At 34.9% G+C, this 17,668-nt stretch overlaps 1 pseudogene; it reads left to right on the top strand.

The window, feature by feature from the left end:
* Positions 1 to 1,422: 1,422 nt before the first annotated feature.
* On the top strand, positions 1,423 to 16,600 carry LOC127081742 (uncharacterized; annotated as a pseudogene).
* The last annotated feature ends 1,068 nt before the right edge of the window (positions 16,601 to 17,668 follow it).

Raw genomic sequence — 17,668 nt, 5'->3', positions numbered from 1 at the left:
GCTAGTCCACATAGCGGTTAAAGTTGTTTCCCTCTATGGTAGATCTCATTTCTCTTATGGATTCCAATACACTTTCACCTTTCGATTTCAAACAATACTTCCTCAGTCACTTATCACCAAATGTTCAATCCTGTGACTTCGGTCACTTCATACCATCCATCTCCATGATACATTCGTATTCTACCTTCATTCACTCCATGTGATATACCCTATTCTTTGAGACAAATACATTGTACCTTTGTGCTCCATCTTGTACCTCCTTGTGAACCAAGAGTTGTTTGGACTTTAACCCAAACATCTGATTCCCTTCTTTTTCGGTTGTTCCAATACAATGATACATCACTGTAGGCCCTCACTTGTTGGTTCATACCTGTTTACTCTTGGGTTCATCTTTCACCCCTTTGTTGGAGTTCAAATCATACAATTCTTTGGTTTAGACCATACTTTGATCACACTTCTTTTCATCTCCCGCCACTAGTTCTTTGAACTACGGAGTTGTGAATTCCTCATTGCACTAAGAAGATACGTAGGCATGAGGGCCCTAATCCTCACCGAGCACTTTATCTATTTCTTTCCTTTTCCCATTCTTTTTACGAGTAATCTTTAGATACCACCTATTCGAGCGAGAACAGTCAAAGCGGTTCCCATGGAGTACCATGGATGTTTGGGGTGCTAATACCTTCCCCTTGCATAACCGACTTCCTTACCCAGTATATCTCTTTCCCCCCAGGTTTTGTCGATGTTTTCCCATCCCTTTGGGGATAAATAAAGTTCGATGGTGACTCTGTTGTATGTTCGGGTATATTTCCGCTAGCTTCATATTCAAATAGATATTCCAATAACAGAGTTCAGGTAATGAGTGGCTACTGCATTATACTAAAAGGTAGAGGTGATCAATAGAAATACCTTATATTTATAGCTTCTTAAATCATTTAGTAGTTCATTAATGTATCATTACCAACTTTCAATAATAACATTGAATATGCTAGGCTTTATTTGAATGTATTGATGTTGTCATTGGTGTTGGTTAGGCATTAATGAAGGTGTGGCTAGCAAGTTATATCTTATATAACAGTGACTACTTTTGCTATAATTATACATGTGAAGAGATATGGTTGCCATACTATATAACATAGATAATTACATAATGATGCATCACCTTCTTTTGTTCCATACACTTTGATAATGCACCAAATTACTTTATTATGTGTTACATGCTTACCTTCGTATTTATTTTGTTCAATACAACTATATCAAAATACTTGTTACATAGATTCATAACTCTAATTTATAGTATAATGGCTTATAATGGCAAAAGTATGAGAGTTAGGATTACATCTTTGATAATTAGTTTAGTTTGTTGACATATAATGACACATAAAACAAGTTGATTCACCCTGCAAAAGCACTGTAATCTCAATTATGGACGACACGTACAAATTCCTTTCAGCCAAAAAATCAAGAGCCCGTAGATCTTTGATTATCAAACAGTTTCATTCAAAGCGTCAAAGACACACTACTCAACAACAAGACACATTCAATGCCGAAATTCCTACACCAAATATCATGACAATAAGAACTCCATTGTCCGAGCTAACCCCGTCACATCAAAACCAAAAAATAATTGATCAAATTGTTGAAGAAGGAAGGTTACTTAGTGCACGACTTCAAGGTTCAGATCCCAGTCAGACCAGACATGGATTTAGAACTACAAAACATGCCTACAACATTCAGAGCTTAGGAATAAATCTATTTTCAAGGTTTTCAAATGCCATTACACATGAATTAGATGAAAATACCCAACCTACTGCAACAAAAACACTCACACAAGTCTTATTGCCACAATGCAGCTCCGTAGAAGATGTTGTAAGCTCTTCTTATAAAAGAATGTAAGTCTGTTATGATACATACCATGTGAACTCTGTCATAGTTTTTGGAATATGTAGTGTATTAGTATTAATGGTTTGTTCCATTATTGTTTAAGTTGGTAACATTTCTTATCATACAATTTATACAACTACATACTTTGTACTCTAATATTTCCATTCAGAGATATGAAAAGATACAAACCAACATGTGTGAAACCTTCGAAAAGCCAAAACCAGCATGTTGTTTGTTCACAAACTACACAGATTCCATGCAATTCGAGTAACCATATGTTAGTATCCATTCTATGTAATATTTAATGATAATAACAACAATTTAATTTATTTCATGCTTAACCTATACAAATTATGTTATGCCAGGGCTGCAACGGATGTAAAACCTGCTCGTGGAAGGCCTCAGAAAACCGTAGTTGGTCCAATTTTCGGCATGAATGTATCATCCATTTCCCCGCCGCACATACAACATTTAAATATGTCTACTAATTCCATGGCACTAGATATGAGAAACCATCCCATGTAAGTTTATCACGACATCATACAATAGTTTTGTTCAGCATATTTAGACTTATTAACACATGTTCTTGAAGAATCTATATCATTAATGCTATTATGTGTTACAGGTTTCCAACAATGGGCAAACCAGTTCATGGCAGACCTCGACAAGCATTGAGAATTCCAAATCTTGCTATGAACCTGACAACACCATTGCCACAACATAACCAAATTATAGGAAATTCGGCAGCACCACCTAGGTACATTTTTTCCCCGTATTTTAACATATATCTGTAACTTGGTTGCTATAGTATGTCTATTTGCATCATGAGTTGATGAAAAGTTCCTCATATGTTTTCACGTTTTGGTGTTTGGTTTGTTCCCATGAGTCTTGGTCAACGCTTGTGATGAACATTTTCCCCATACATTGAATACAATTTTAAGTAATTTTTGAATCATGACTTTGTTATGCAAACTTATTTTGTTTATTGGTTACTGAATCATGGATATCAAATTTACGTGACTTTTTTTGCTTATTGGTTAACAAATTTACATGTTGTAGAAAACTGATTTGGTTTATCAATCATTGCTAATAAAGTACTTGGATAAGCATAACATGTGAGTGGTTTAATCATAACAAGCCTTCCACTGTTTTATAGGAATACTTCAATTCCTACTATCCAGGAAACACAAGGTTGTGTTCGAAGTTTACAACCTGTTTTGTCAGTGGAAAAATCATGTACTACCTCCCAGAAATGTTCTTATTGATACTGTCCAAAATTTGTATCCAATTTTTACACTAATCGTCAATTTTGATTTTAATAGTGACAATGACGATGATTCCGACTATGACCCTTTTGCGAGTTAGTAGACTTACTTTTTTGTTATTATGTTAACTAAAACACAATCTTTTTCCGATATTTCACGTCTCATCTATATACTTTGTAGCCCATCAATCTGAAGATGATACGTTTTCAGAATTCGACGAAAGGGATGCAACTTTTGTTATCGATGAGCATCATACAGGAACAATAGAAGGTGTGACATTTTTACATAACATTTCAGAACTTTAACTTTCTTATCATGTTATAACCCTATGTTTGGTTATGTAGAATATTACGACATCAGAGACCCTTTAATCGAGTGTCATTATTATAATGCCATGATGTGGTATCAAGAGAGGATGAACAAAAGTTGTCATTCTGCTAATCCAAAATTTAACTTATGTTGTGGGAATGGAAAAGTTGAACTTCCCTTACTAAAACAACCTCCTAGAGTTACTTTCACATCTCATGTTTGATCAAGATAGTTTAGTTATCCTGAAGTTTCAACAACAAATTCAAATTTACAACATGATGTTTGCCTTCACATTACACGGTGGAAAGTTAGATAATCTTTTTAACAAAGGTGGTGGACCACCAAAACTTCGGATTCAAGGTCAATCATGTCATCAAATTGGAAGTTTGTTACCACCTGAAGGTCAACCTCCGTAGTTTGCACAGCTTTATATTTATGACACTGAAAATGAGGTCCAAAATCGGATGCAAGTTCTAAGGTATATTTAAACTAAGTCATTTATTTTACCTTTAAATTACAACTTTCTTGCAAGATTTCCTTCACATCACAATTCGTATTTTTCTATAGTATATACTTATATAAAATGTTAACATATTTTGTATTATTCTATTTTTTAGGAATACCAAAAACATTTGATCGCTTTATTGTACATCAATTGTCTGATATGCTTTACGAACATAACACTCATGCAAAAAGTTTTCAGACGGCCAAGCAATGGTTAAGTCATGGAAATACTCAAAATTTGAAATTGAGGCTAATTCTTGATAGAACCGTCGATAGTCGAATATATAATTAACCAACTGTATCCGAAGTTGTTGCCTTAGTTGTTGGTGATGTTGACACGGAAAAAATAAGGGATATAATCATGTAAATAAAAGGAGGGAAATTACAACGGATTAATGTGCTACATGCAAGTTACTTAGCTTATCAGTATCCTTTGACTTTTCCCTATGGGGAAGATGGTTATAGGCCTAACATTTCTCATAGAGACTTAGACATCTTCCAAGACAACAAGAGAAATAGACTAACTATAAGAGAATGGATATCATTTTGCATTTAAAACAGAGTCAATGAAGCCAAGACATTGTTATCATCTCAAAGACTATTCCAACAATTTTTGGTTGATGGTTACACAATGTTAGAGTCTGAAAAATTAAAATGGATAAAAATCAACCAAAGCTAAGGGTGTCAAAGTACAAAAGTCTTAATGAAGAAGGTGATCAAAGTCAAACACCAGGTTCAAGCACGGGGAAAACAGTGGTATTGCCATCTTCTTATGTTGGGGGTCGTAGGTTTATGGATCAATTATGCTATGATAGTATGTCTATTTGTAGTAAAATTGGGTTTCCTGATCTGCTCATAAGTTTTACTTGCAATCCCAATTGGCCTGAGATACAAAGAGTATTGGCACCTCTTCAATTGAAAGCACAAGATAGACCAGATGTCATTTCGAGGATATTCAAAATCAAGTTTGACCAATTACTTTCATATTTAACAAAGAAGGATGTGTTAGGCAAAGTGCTTGCATGTAAGTTACAATTATCAACCTTACTTTCGCTATATTTACCTTATACTAAATCTAAGTCATTATTTTTTGGTTTCTCATATAGATATGTACACTATTGAATTTCAAAAGAGGGGTTTCTACATGCACATATCTGTTGGTGTAAGCCCTAGAGGCCAATATTTTTGGTACTTGTATCGAATTATATATTAATAATAAAAGGCTTTTTATTTATTATGTTTGTCTAATAAAGTCCCTAGAATAGATAGTCCGTTTAATGTATCAAATGTGACTTAATCATGAGATCACATTAAACATAAGGACACTATTCTTAAAGTATCCATAGTCGAGCTTTATTGTGAAGTGGGATAACATTAAAGCATTAAGACTATTATGTATATAGACTGATGATCACATCTCATGGATCATGGATAAGGAGTTATCAAGTCTTAAACATAGGTATGAATATTAAGAGTAATATTTATACTGGATTGACCCGCTATGAGAATACTATATAGAATGTTATGCAAATTGTCATAAGTTATTATCATCGTGATAATGGTGTATACCACCCTTCGACCTGAAACCACTATGGACCCTAGATGTAGAGTCGAGTGCTTTATTGCTGATCAAACATTGTCCATAACCGGATGACCATAAAGACAGTTGATGGGTACTCCACGAAGCATGCTAAGGGACATGAGTGACCTAGATGGAATTTGCCAATCCTGCGTAACAGGATAAATGTCTATGGGCCTAATATTGAACTAGACAAGGATGACACGGTCTATGCCTTGTGTTCAATATAGACATAAGGGCAAAAGGGTAATTGTACACATAAGTATTATCACAAAAGGATTTGTCAGATCACATGACATTTTTTTGTCTTGGGTAGCAGTGATGTGTTGCTAGATACCGCTCACTGTTTATTATGTTAAATACGTGATTTAATATAATTGTCAATGCCGCAAAAACCTACAGGGTCACACACAAAAGGACGGATTGATGAGAGATAGAGTAATTAAGAAACATCGTAAGGTATTGTGCACTTAAGTAAATTGTAGAACATCGTAAGGTACGGTGTACTTAAGTAGAATACGAAATATGGTAAGGTACCACACGCTTAAGTGATTTTGGAATATTATAAGATATGGGCGACATACACTTAAGTGGGCTTTTTAGCTTGCAGCCCACACAAGTTGTTCTATAAATAGAACCCTTGTGCAGAAGCATTTGTGCAGTTGCAATTTCGTTTCTCTCTCTCTCTCTCTCTCACTCAAAGCCTTCATTCGTAGCAGCTAGCACTGAGATTGAAGGAATCTGTTCATGTGGACTGAGTATAGGCGTTATCATCGTTCAACGTTTGTGATCGCTCCGTAAATCTGCATCAAAGGTTACAATCGCCACAAGAGGTAACAATTTTATCACTGATCATGCCCATTCGTAAGGATCACTAAAGGAGAAATTTTAAATTTCGCTGCATTTTGGATCGCTCTTCTCCTTCAGTGGTATCAAAGCCACTTACGAAACCATGCATCTTATAGCTGTTTATTTTCTGTATTTTCTGTATTAATACGATTAAAAGACAGAATGAATTAAAGAATAAACGAGTAATTAAATTTGGCACCATGTGTGTATGATTTGGATGATTGATGTTGACTATGCTTCGGAATTCGACATTAGTATGGTGAAGCAGCGATACATCGATCGTCCATAGGTTATGCAATTGAGATCGATCAAGTTATATATATGATATAAGTAATCCTGATGCAAAATACGGTAGATATGATATATTGTTTCTGTTTTGTTCATTTAAACACTTAATGGTTGTTTTCCTTTGAGCAATCAATGGTCGTTTGCTTCTTGATCCGACATTAGTATGGTGAAGCAATGATGTGTTGATCAATCATATTGAATCAACAATCGAGGTGTGTTTGACGGTCTGAAACTGGTGCATTAGGGTTAATGACGGCACAAGGGTTATGTTGTCAAAGAGTTATGCGATTAGGGTTGTGACTGCGCAAGAGTTGTGCTTTAAAGTATCAAGTGTTAATGCGAAAAACAACGTCGATTTCAAATGAATTATTCATTAAAAAATTTGGCTAACTCTACGTCCCGCTGACCGGACAGTGGACCCCCGGCTAACTCCCGAAAAACGACGTCGATTTCAAATGAATTGTTCATTAAAAATTTCAAATGAACCCCCGGCTAACTCTGTGTAGTGTGATCGGTCGCCCAAATTTAATTTGGTTTTAATTAATTAAAAGAATTAAAATTAATAATAATAATGTGTTTATTATTATTCTCTTGTGATGATCGGTAATGACCTTAGTTTTCCTTTATTTTGTTTTGGGTTTTTAAAATATGACCTGCGTGTCGTGCCTCTCTTTTAATCTCTTAATGTAACTTATTTTCTCATCTCACACTCTCGTATGTAAAACGAGTTTCTTTTATGTAATGTAATGTTATGAAGAAAGAGAAGAATTCAATATCAAAGGAGGACAACCTTGACGATCTTGCTTGGAGAAGCTTAGATCGTTATTAGGTTAGCTCAGGTTCTCTCATTGGCTTGGGAGAACAATTGCTCTAGGGGCCATAACTGTTTCATTATGTATGTTGATGCATGTGAATGTATGTTTATGCATGTGAGAGACGATTTATATGATAAATAAGTCGGTGAGATCAGAATAATTGCAAATTATCTCAAATTAAATATTTAGTTTATGCTTTCCAAGTTTTAGCACTCATCAAGACTAGTATCGGATAATGTAGGTTTCGCCTATGCGAGGTGCATCTTCTATATTAGTAAGGTGCAATGGGATAATTGTAATATCCAATTGCTAAAACAATGGGTCAAACTTAACTAAACAAATTATAATAAGATTATATATGTTTAGAAGCAAGAGTTGGTAATGATCCATGTGATGGATTGGAATAAGGAGCTATTCAACCAACTAAAATATTCGAGAGTTGTATTAGATACAATTGGAAGGAGTTCCTACATAAATAACCTAGTTTTGTGTAATCCGCATACGCGGACTTAAAACAAAGTGAAATGTGGATCTCGACCCACTAGAAAATCTTCCAACGGGATGTTCCGAATCAAATGGTGAGGGTCATTTGTTTTGAGTAAAATAATGAGAGTGTATTTAATTAAAGGCCTAATTAAATATGTTATCGATACTTATATTTTCATTATTTTCATGTAGATTACCATGACAATAAACACCTCTAACAACATTTTGTGATCAATCCTTGACAAGGAAAAATTGCCTGGGATAAATTTTCTGGATTGGCACCGAAATCTGAGGATTGTCCTCAAACATGATAGAAAGTTGTATGTCTTGGAGAAACCTGTTCCTGAAGAGGAACCTCCTAGTTCTGCACCTAAGGCAGAAAGAGATGCTTATAAGAAACATGTCGATGATGCCAATGAAACTGCTTGTCTCATGCTAGCTACCATGAACTCAGAGTTGCAAAAGCAACATATGAGAACATGGCACCGTTCGATATGATTGAACACCTGAAGATGCTCTATCAAGAGTAAGCAATGCATGAAAGGTTTGAAGTTTCAAAAGCCCTTTTTCAAGGCAAGTTAGCTAAGGGAGCCCCTGTAGGTCCCCATGTGCTCAAGATGATTGGGTATGTGGAAAACCTTAAGAGGTTGGGTTTTCCCCTCGGAAAGAAACTTGCGACTAATTGGATCTTGCAATCGTTGCCAGATAGATTCAGTCAATTTGTCCTAAATTTCAATATGAATGATATGGACAAATCTCTTCCTGAACTGCTAGCCATGTTAAGAATTGCTGAGCAGAATCTGAAGTCAAAAGGGAAGTCCATTTTGATGATTGGAAATGGAAAGAGACAGAACAAAAGACCCACCAAGCAGGGTGATAAAGAGAAAGGCAAGGAAGCTGCAAAACCCAAACCCACTATTGCTGCTTTGAAGCCTAGTGGAGGCATAGCAAAGGAAGGCACCTGCTTCCATTGCGGTAAGACCGGACACTGGAAGAGAAATTGCCCAAAGTACCTGGAAGATAAGAAGAATGGAGTAGAGACTTCAACTTCAGGTATTTTTGTTATTGAAATTAATTTATCTACTTCTGCATCATGGGTATTAGATACTGGATGCGGTTCTCACATTTGTACCAATGTGCAGGGGCTAAAAAGGAGTAGAGATTTGGCAAAAGGTGAAGTTGATCTACGAGTTGGCAATGGAGCAAAGGTTGTTGCTTTAGCCGTAGGAACTTATGTATTGACTTTACCTAGTGGTTTAATAATTCAGTTAGAGAACTGTTATTATGTACCTGCAATTAGCAGGAATATTATTTACGTTTCTTGTTTGGACAAGTTTGGTTTTTCATTTATAATAAAGAACAATTGTTGCTCAATTTATTTGAATGATATATTTTATGCTACTGCACAAATGAACAATGGACTATATGTCCTTGATCTTGAAATGCCTATTTATAACATTAATACTAAAAGGATGAAACCTAATGAGTTAAATCCAACTTACCTTTGGCATTGTCGATTAGGCCACATAAATGAGAAACGCATTTCCAAACTCCATAAAGATGGACTCTTGGACTCTTTTGATTATGAATCATATGAGACATGCAGATCTTGTTTAATTGGAAAGATGACAAAGTCTCCATTAACAGGAAAAGGTGAAAGAGCTAATGATCTTTTGGCCCTCATACATACTGAGGTATGTGGACCACTGAACATACCAGCCATAGGAGGTTTTTAGTACTTCATCACATTTACTGATGATTTCAGTAGATATGGTTATGTGTATTTAATGAAACACAAATCAGAGTCCTTTGAAAAGTTTAAGGAATTCAAGAATGAAGTACAAAACTAACTAGGTAAGAATATTAAAACTCGTCGATCAGATCGAGGTGGTGAGTATTTAAGCCTAGAGTTTGATGACCATCTGAAAGAGTGTGAGATCCTATCCCAACTTACTCCTCCTGGAACACCCCAATGGAATGGTGTATCTGAGAGAAGAAATCGAACCCTGTTAGACATGGTCCGATCCATGATGAGTCACGCCGATCTTCCAAACTCCTTTTGGGGACATGCACTATTGACAGCAGCTTACACACTTAACCGTGTTCCATCCAAAAAGGTTGAGAAGACACCATATGAGATATGGAGTGCTAAGAAACCACATATGTCTTACATGAAGATTTGGGGTTGGGAAGTTTATGTGAAACGACAAATTTCAACTAAGCTTGAGCCCAAATATGACAAATGCTTATTTGTGGTGTATCCTAAAGAAACAAGAGGGTATTACTTCTACAATCCTTCTAAGGGCAAAGTGTTTGTCGCTCGAATTGGAGTTTTCCTAGAAAAGGATTTTATTTCCAAAGGAATCAATGGGAGGAAAGTAGAGCTTGAAGAAATTCAAGAATCATAAAGCATTGATACACCTATGGAGGAATTAGAGCAGGAAACACAAGTAGTTATGGAAGAGCAACCTGCTCAAGTAGAACAAGACCAGCGTAGGTCAATCAGGATACATCACCTACCTGAGAGATATGGATATCTCATAACTGATCAAGGTGATGTATTACTCATGGATCAAGATGAGCCTGTGACTTACCAAGAGGCCATAACTGGTCCCGAGTCTGAGAAGTGGCTAGAAGCCATGAAATCTAAAATGGATTCCATGTACACAAACCAGGTTTGGACCTTGGTAGAGCCTCTTGTAAGAGTTAACCCTATAGGATACAAGTGGGTCTTCAAAAAGAAGACTGACATGGATGCTAAGGTACATACCTATAAGGCAAGACTGGTTGCAAAAGGATATAAACAAATTCATGGGGTTGACTATGATGAAACCTTTTCACCAGTTGCAATGCTTAAATTTGTTCGGATTTTACTTGTTATCGCTGCATATCATGATTATGAAATATGGCAGATGGATGTCAAAATTGCTTTCCTTAATGGGAATCTTCTTGAGGATGTGTACATGACACATCCTGAAGGATTTCACATACCAGAAGAAGCCCAAAAGATATGTAAGTTATAAAGATCAATCTATGGATTGAAGCAAGCTTCCAGAAGTTGGAATCTTCGTTTTGATGAAACAGTAAAATAATATGGATTCATCAAGAATAAAGATGAGCCTTGTGTCTACAAGAAGATAGTGGGAGCATGATCGTTTTCCTGGTATTATATGTAGATGACATATTACTCATTGGAAACGATGTCCCTACCCTACAACAAGTAAAGTCTTGGTTGGGGAAATGCTTTTATATGAAGGACCTAGGTGAAGCAACCTATATATTAGGAATCAGAATCTATAGAGATAGATCACAAAAACTGCTTGGCCTAAGTCAGAGTACGTACATAGACAAAGTGTTGAGACACTTTAATATGCATGATTCCAAGAAAGGATTCATACTTATGCAACATGGCTTGTGTCTATCAAAAACACAATCCCCTTCAACTAAGGAAGAAAGGGATCGCATGAATAAGATTCCATATGCATCTGCAATAGGATCTATCATGTATGTTATGTTATGTACTCGACCAGATGTCTCGTATGCTTTAAGTGCAACGAGTAGGTACCAATCTGATCCTAGTGATGCTCATTGGGTAGCTGTCAAGAATATCCTTAAGTGTTTGAGAAGGACTAAGGACTCATTCTTGATATATGGATGTCAGGAAGAGTTGGCTGTAATTGGATACACCGATGCTAGCTTCCAGACAGATAAGGATGACTTTAGATTGCAATCTGGTTGTGTGTTTTACTTAAACGGTGGCGCTGTGAGTTGGAAAAGTTCAAAGCAAGATACAGTTGCTGATTCTACAACTGAGGCCGAGTATATTGTTGCCTCAAGTGCAGCAAAGGAAGTTGTTTGGATCAAAAAGTTCATTAGTGAACTTGGCATAGTTCCTAGCATTATGGATCCCATTGGTCTCTATTGTGATAACAATAATGCTATCGCACAAGCTAAGGAACCTAGATCTCACCAATGATCCAAACACATACTTAGGCGTTATCACCTTATTTGAGAGATAATAGATAGAGGAGATGTGAAAATATGCAGAGTATCTACACTTGACAATATTGTTGACCCACTGGCAAAGCCTCTTGCGCAGCATAAGCATGATGCCCATACTAGATCTATGGGCATTGGGGGTATGCCTGATTGGCTCTAGTGCTAGTGGGAGATTGTTGGTGTAAGCCCTAGAGGCCAATACTTTTGGTACTTGTATCGAATTATTTATTAATAATAAAAGGCTTTTTCTTTATTATATTTGTCTAATAAAGTCCCTAGAATAGATAGTCCGTTTAATGTATCAAGTGTGACTTAATCATGAGATCACATTAAACATAAGGACACTATTCTTAAAGTATCCATAGTCGAGATTTATTGTGAAGTGGGATAACATTAAAGCATTAAGACTATTATGTATATAGACTGATTATCACATCTCATGGATCATGGATAAGGAGTTATCAAGTATTAAACATAGGTATGAATATTAAGAGTAATATTTATACTGGATTGACCCACTATGAGAATACTATATAGAATGTTAAGCAAATTGTCATAAGTTATTCTCATGGTGATAATGGTGTATACCACCCTTCGACCTGAAACCACTATGGACCCTAGATGTAGAGTCGAGTGCCTTATTGTTGATCAAACATTGTTCGTAATCGGATGACCATAAAGACAGTTGATGGATACTCCACGAAGCATGCTAAGGGATATGAGTGACCTAGATGGAATTTGCCCATCCTGCGTAACAAGATAAATGTCTATGGGCCCAATATTGAACTGGACAAGGATGACACGGTCTATGCCTTGTGTTCAATATAGACATAAGGGCAAAAGGATAATTGTATACATAAGTATTATCACAAAAGGATTTGTCAAATCACATGACATTTTTGTGTCTTAGGTAGCAGTGATGTGTTGCTAGATACCGCTCACTGTTTATTATGTTAAATACGTGATTTAATATAATTGCCAATGCCGCGAAAACCTACAGGGTCACACACAAAAGGACGGATTGATGAGAGACAGAGTAACTAAGAAACACCGTAAGGTACGGTGCACTTAAGTAATTGTAGAACATCGTAAGGTACTGTGTACTTAAGTAGAATACGAAATATGGTAAGGTACCACGCACTTAAGTGATTTTGGCATATTATAAGATATGGGCCACATACACTTAAGTGGGCTTTTTAGCTTGTAGCCCACACAAGTGGTTCTATAAATAGAACCCTTGTGCAGAAGCATTTGTGCAGTTGCAATTTCGTTTCTCTCTCTCTTTCACTCAAAGCCTTCATTCGTAGCAACTAACACTGAGATTGAAGGAATCCGTTCATGTGGACTGAGTAGAGGCATTGTCATCGTTCAACGTCCGTGATCGCTCCGTAGATATGCATCAAAGGTTACAATCGCCACAAGAGGTAACGATTCTATCACTGATCATGCCCATTCGCAAGGATCACTAAAGGAGAAATTTCAAATTCCGATGCGTTTTGGATCGCTCTTCTCCTTCAATATCTTGATATTTTTGCATCCTTCTAACAAGTATCCAAGACCTGGAGATATTGACAAAATTATTAGTGTTGAAGTGCATGATCCTTTGAAAGACCCAAAGTTGTACAAGTTGGTTAAAACTCACATGGTTCATGGTCCTTGTGGTTTGGATAATCTGAATTCACCTTGCATGAAAGACATGAAATGCTCCAAGTTTTACCCACACAAAAATCCAATCTTCAACAATAGTCGATGAAGATGGCTATCCAGTATACAGGAGAAGAGACAATGGACACACAATTGAGAAAAACGGAATCATCCTTCATAGTGGTCATGTAATTCCTCACAATCCAAGTTTATTGTTGAAGTATAAAGTCCATATCAACATGGAATAGTGCAATCAAAGTACTTCGATCAAATACTTATTCAAGTACATAAACAAAGGTTCAGATCGAATTTCTATTGTTATTCAACCTTTTAACAACAACACATGTGGTGAGAAAAACAACATTGACGAAATCAAGCAATATCTAGATTGTCGATACATATCCTCAAGTGAAGTGTGTTGGAGGATATTTTCATATTCTATACACGGTAGGAAGCCAATTGTTGAGAGATTGTATTTTCATATGGAAGGAGACAATTTTGTTTATTACAAAGACTTCAAGCAAATTGGGAATGTTTTACTTAAACCAAGTGTAACCGAATCAATCTTTACAGCATGGTTTGAGGCAAATTAAAAATATGAAGATGCACGTTTGTTAACATATGGTGACCTTGTATCTAAGTTTGTCTACCATAAACGAAGTAGGAGTTGGAAACCTAGGAAAAGAGGGTATACCATTGGTCTTCTTTTTTGGGTTCCTCAGAGCACAGGTGAATTATTTTATTTAAGGATAATCTTGACTTTCAATAAAGGACCATTAAGTTACAAAGATATCAAATTTGTTGATGGTGTCCAACATAAAACTTTTAGAGAAGCATGCTTTGCTATGGAATTCTTACAAGATGATAAAGAATTTATTGAGGAAATTAAAGAGGCACGTGTTTGGGGTTCTGGTGTTTTTTTACGGAAGCGATTTGTTACTATGTTGTTATCATTGTCCATGAATAGACCCGAACATGTTTGGAATAATTCATGGTTGTACTTATCAGATGGTATTCTTTATGAACAATGTATGTTGATAAGATATCCAGGTACAATAATCACTTCATGGGTTTCCACTTTCTAATTTTTTACTTTTATATTACATGTTTTAAGTATAACATATTGTTTGACCATAGGATTGAAAATTACTGATGAGGAAATACAACAACTTACACTTATGGGTATTGAAACACAAATACAAAAAACAATAAAAGTTCGAAGGACTACAAGCCAATTCCATATCCAAAAGATCTTGTAACTTCCTTTCTTGGAAATAGGCTTATTTATGATGAGAGACAGTATGATCCGGTAGCTCAAGAACAATTGTATTTAAATTTACATGCATCTCTTACAGGTAAAATCATTTTGCCTTGATTAAATTTAACCAATTAATTTTGATGTTGTTCATACTAAACTTTTTGTTATGATGGTGATATATGTAGATGAGCAAAGAAATATTTTTGAAGAAATAATGGAAGTTGTAGACAACCAAAGAGGTGGTGTTTTTTTTATATGGCTATGGTGGAACAGGTAAAACATTTATGTGGAACACTTTGTCAGTTGCACTTCATTCTAAAAGAAAAAATTATGTTGTCTGTTGCCTCAAGTGGGATTGCAAGTTTGTTATTATCAGATGGAAAAATAAATCATTCTAAATTTAAGATTCCAATCCCTACTTTAGAATCTTCCATTTGCAACATTGACAAAAAATATGAATTTGCTGATCTTTTAAAGTTGACTGATCTAATCATATGGGACAAGGCTCTTATGGCTAACAAATCTTGCTTTGAGGCTCTTGACAAATCTTCTAAAGATATTATGAGTGCAACTACTGAAGCATCTGATAAAATATTTGGAGGGAAGGTTGTTATTTTTGGTGATGATTTTAGAAAAAATCTTTCTGTTATACCAAGAGATACTAGAGCAGACATTATTTATGCAACAATTAATGCTTCGTATATATGGGATCATTGCAAGATACTGAAACTTACTAAGAACATGAGGTTGCAAAAGTGGAACAACGACTTCTATCGCATATGAGATTTGAACTTTTTCTGAGTGGATCTTGAAAATTTGAGATAAAAGAATGTCTGAGCCAAATGATGGTTATGTTGAAATTTCAATTCCCCGAGACTTTCTAATTTCTAATATTTCAGATCTTATTGAGGCTATTGTTGAAAGTACCTACCATGATCTCATTCATAAGTACCATGATACCAATTACCTTCAAAGTCGTGCAATTTTGCCTTCAACTATTGAAGTTGTGGATGATATCAATCAATACATCACAAACCTTCTTGCAGGTACTATTCATGATGTCATATTATATTTAATTCCATAACTTATGTATTTCTATTATTTATCATTGAACCCGAATACATTTATGTTTTTACTTTAAGGAGAAGAAAAGAAATACTTCTCAAGCGATTCTGTAGATAGATCTGAAGCAACTGACTTCGATGCACTTGAACACTTGACACTCAAATTCTTAAATGCTCTTCAAACATCAGGTTTGCCTAATCATTTAATAAAGTTAAAAATTGGGACCACAATTATGTTGTTACGTAACTTGGATCAATCTGAAGGATTGTGCAATGGTACACGACTCACTGTAACAAGGCTTGCTAATCATGTCATTGAAGCTAAGATCATTTATGGAAAGAATATCGGTAACATCATTTATATTCAAAGAATGTTTTTGTCCCCCTCACAATCACCATGGCCTTTTAAGTTGGTAAGAAGACAATTTCCAATTATAGTTTCTTTTGCTATGACCATTAACAAATCTCAGGGTCAATCTTTAGACAATGTTGGGTTGTACTTACCAAAAGATGTTTTTAGTCATGATCAATTGTATGCCACACTTTCTAGAGTTAAGACTAAAGAAGGTCTTAAGATTTTAATTCATGACAAAGATAAACAGGCTATGCATACAACCATTAATATTGTCTTCAAGGAAGTTTTTCACAATACTTGTTAAGTATTTAAATACAAGTTTTTTCTATTATTTATTGCTCAATAGGTATCTGGAGTTGTCATCTAACATAAATGTTATTCTTTACAAGTTAATTCATTTTGTTCATTATGGAGATTCATGGTTCACAATATACACAAAACTGACAAATGATTGTAACACATGTTGTATTCTCATTTCTTTGTTGTCTCTTTCTTTTTATATTTTGATATTTTTACTCAACTTTACCACTATTTTTGTGTAAACATATCACATATCCTTTGTTCTTCTATTTTGATTTCATCATTCACCTTTATATCTACATTTATATCTATATTTTTTTAAACATATCATTTTTTTTAAAATATATATATTTGTTGTTTTATAATTATCATTTTAAATATTTGAATTACATTTGAGATTTCGTCCTAATTTATATTGATGAGTCATAAATTGACCATCTAACTACATATTTGTGAGGCACTTACTAATCAAACCACACAAATTAAATATAAGGAATATATCTCAAAGTAATTAAAAGATTTGACAAATACTTTATGGTATGCGTGCTTTAATAATTTGTGTTTCTTATGGGCACATTTAGAAACTATAATGGCAATTGATTAAGACGCAATTGGCCGCATACGGTTAGGTCGACGAGTGAACAGATAAAGGTGGGACGTCGGTTGGAGCTAGTAACTAGAGCGGCCAAAATAATGGTATTCATTTAAGGATAACACTGATTTGTGTCCTTAAAATACTAAGTTAATGAGAATTAAAGAAAATAACATTGTATTGAAAATTATGTATTAATTTTAATAAAAATATAAAATTAATTTTTCAATTGATTTTTCTAATACAATTTTTTTTTATAAATGAATTTCTTATCTTATGCCCTTAAGGTACAAGTTAGCATTTAATTTAAAAGTGAAGTATAATTTCTACTTACATATTTTCTATAAAATGAATTTCTATTATTTTTCAATAACTACTTTTCTTTAAAGCCTATTGGTTAGTGAAAAGTTACTTTTATAAAAGAAAGTGTGTAGAAAAAAATGGAGAAGTAAATACTTGACTATAACATTAGTTTTTTTT

Source organism: Lathyrus oleraceus, chromosome 5 (genome assembly GCF_024323335.1).
Source record: "Lathyrus oleraceus cultivar Zhongwan6 chromosome 5, CAAS_Psat_ZW6_1.0, whole genome shotgun sequence".
NCBI classification, from domain to species: domain Eukaryota; kingdom Viridiplantae; phylum Streptophyta; class Magnoliopsida; order Fabales; family Fabaceae; genus Lathyrus; species Lathyrus oleraceus.
This window is presented reverse-complemented; position numbering and strand designations above follow the sequence as displayed.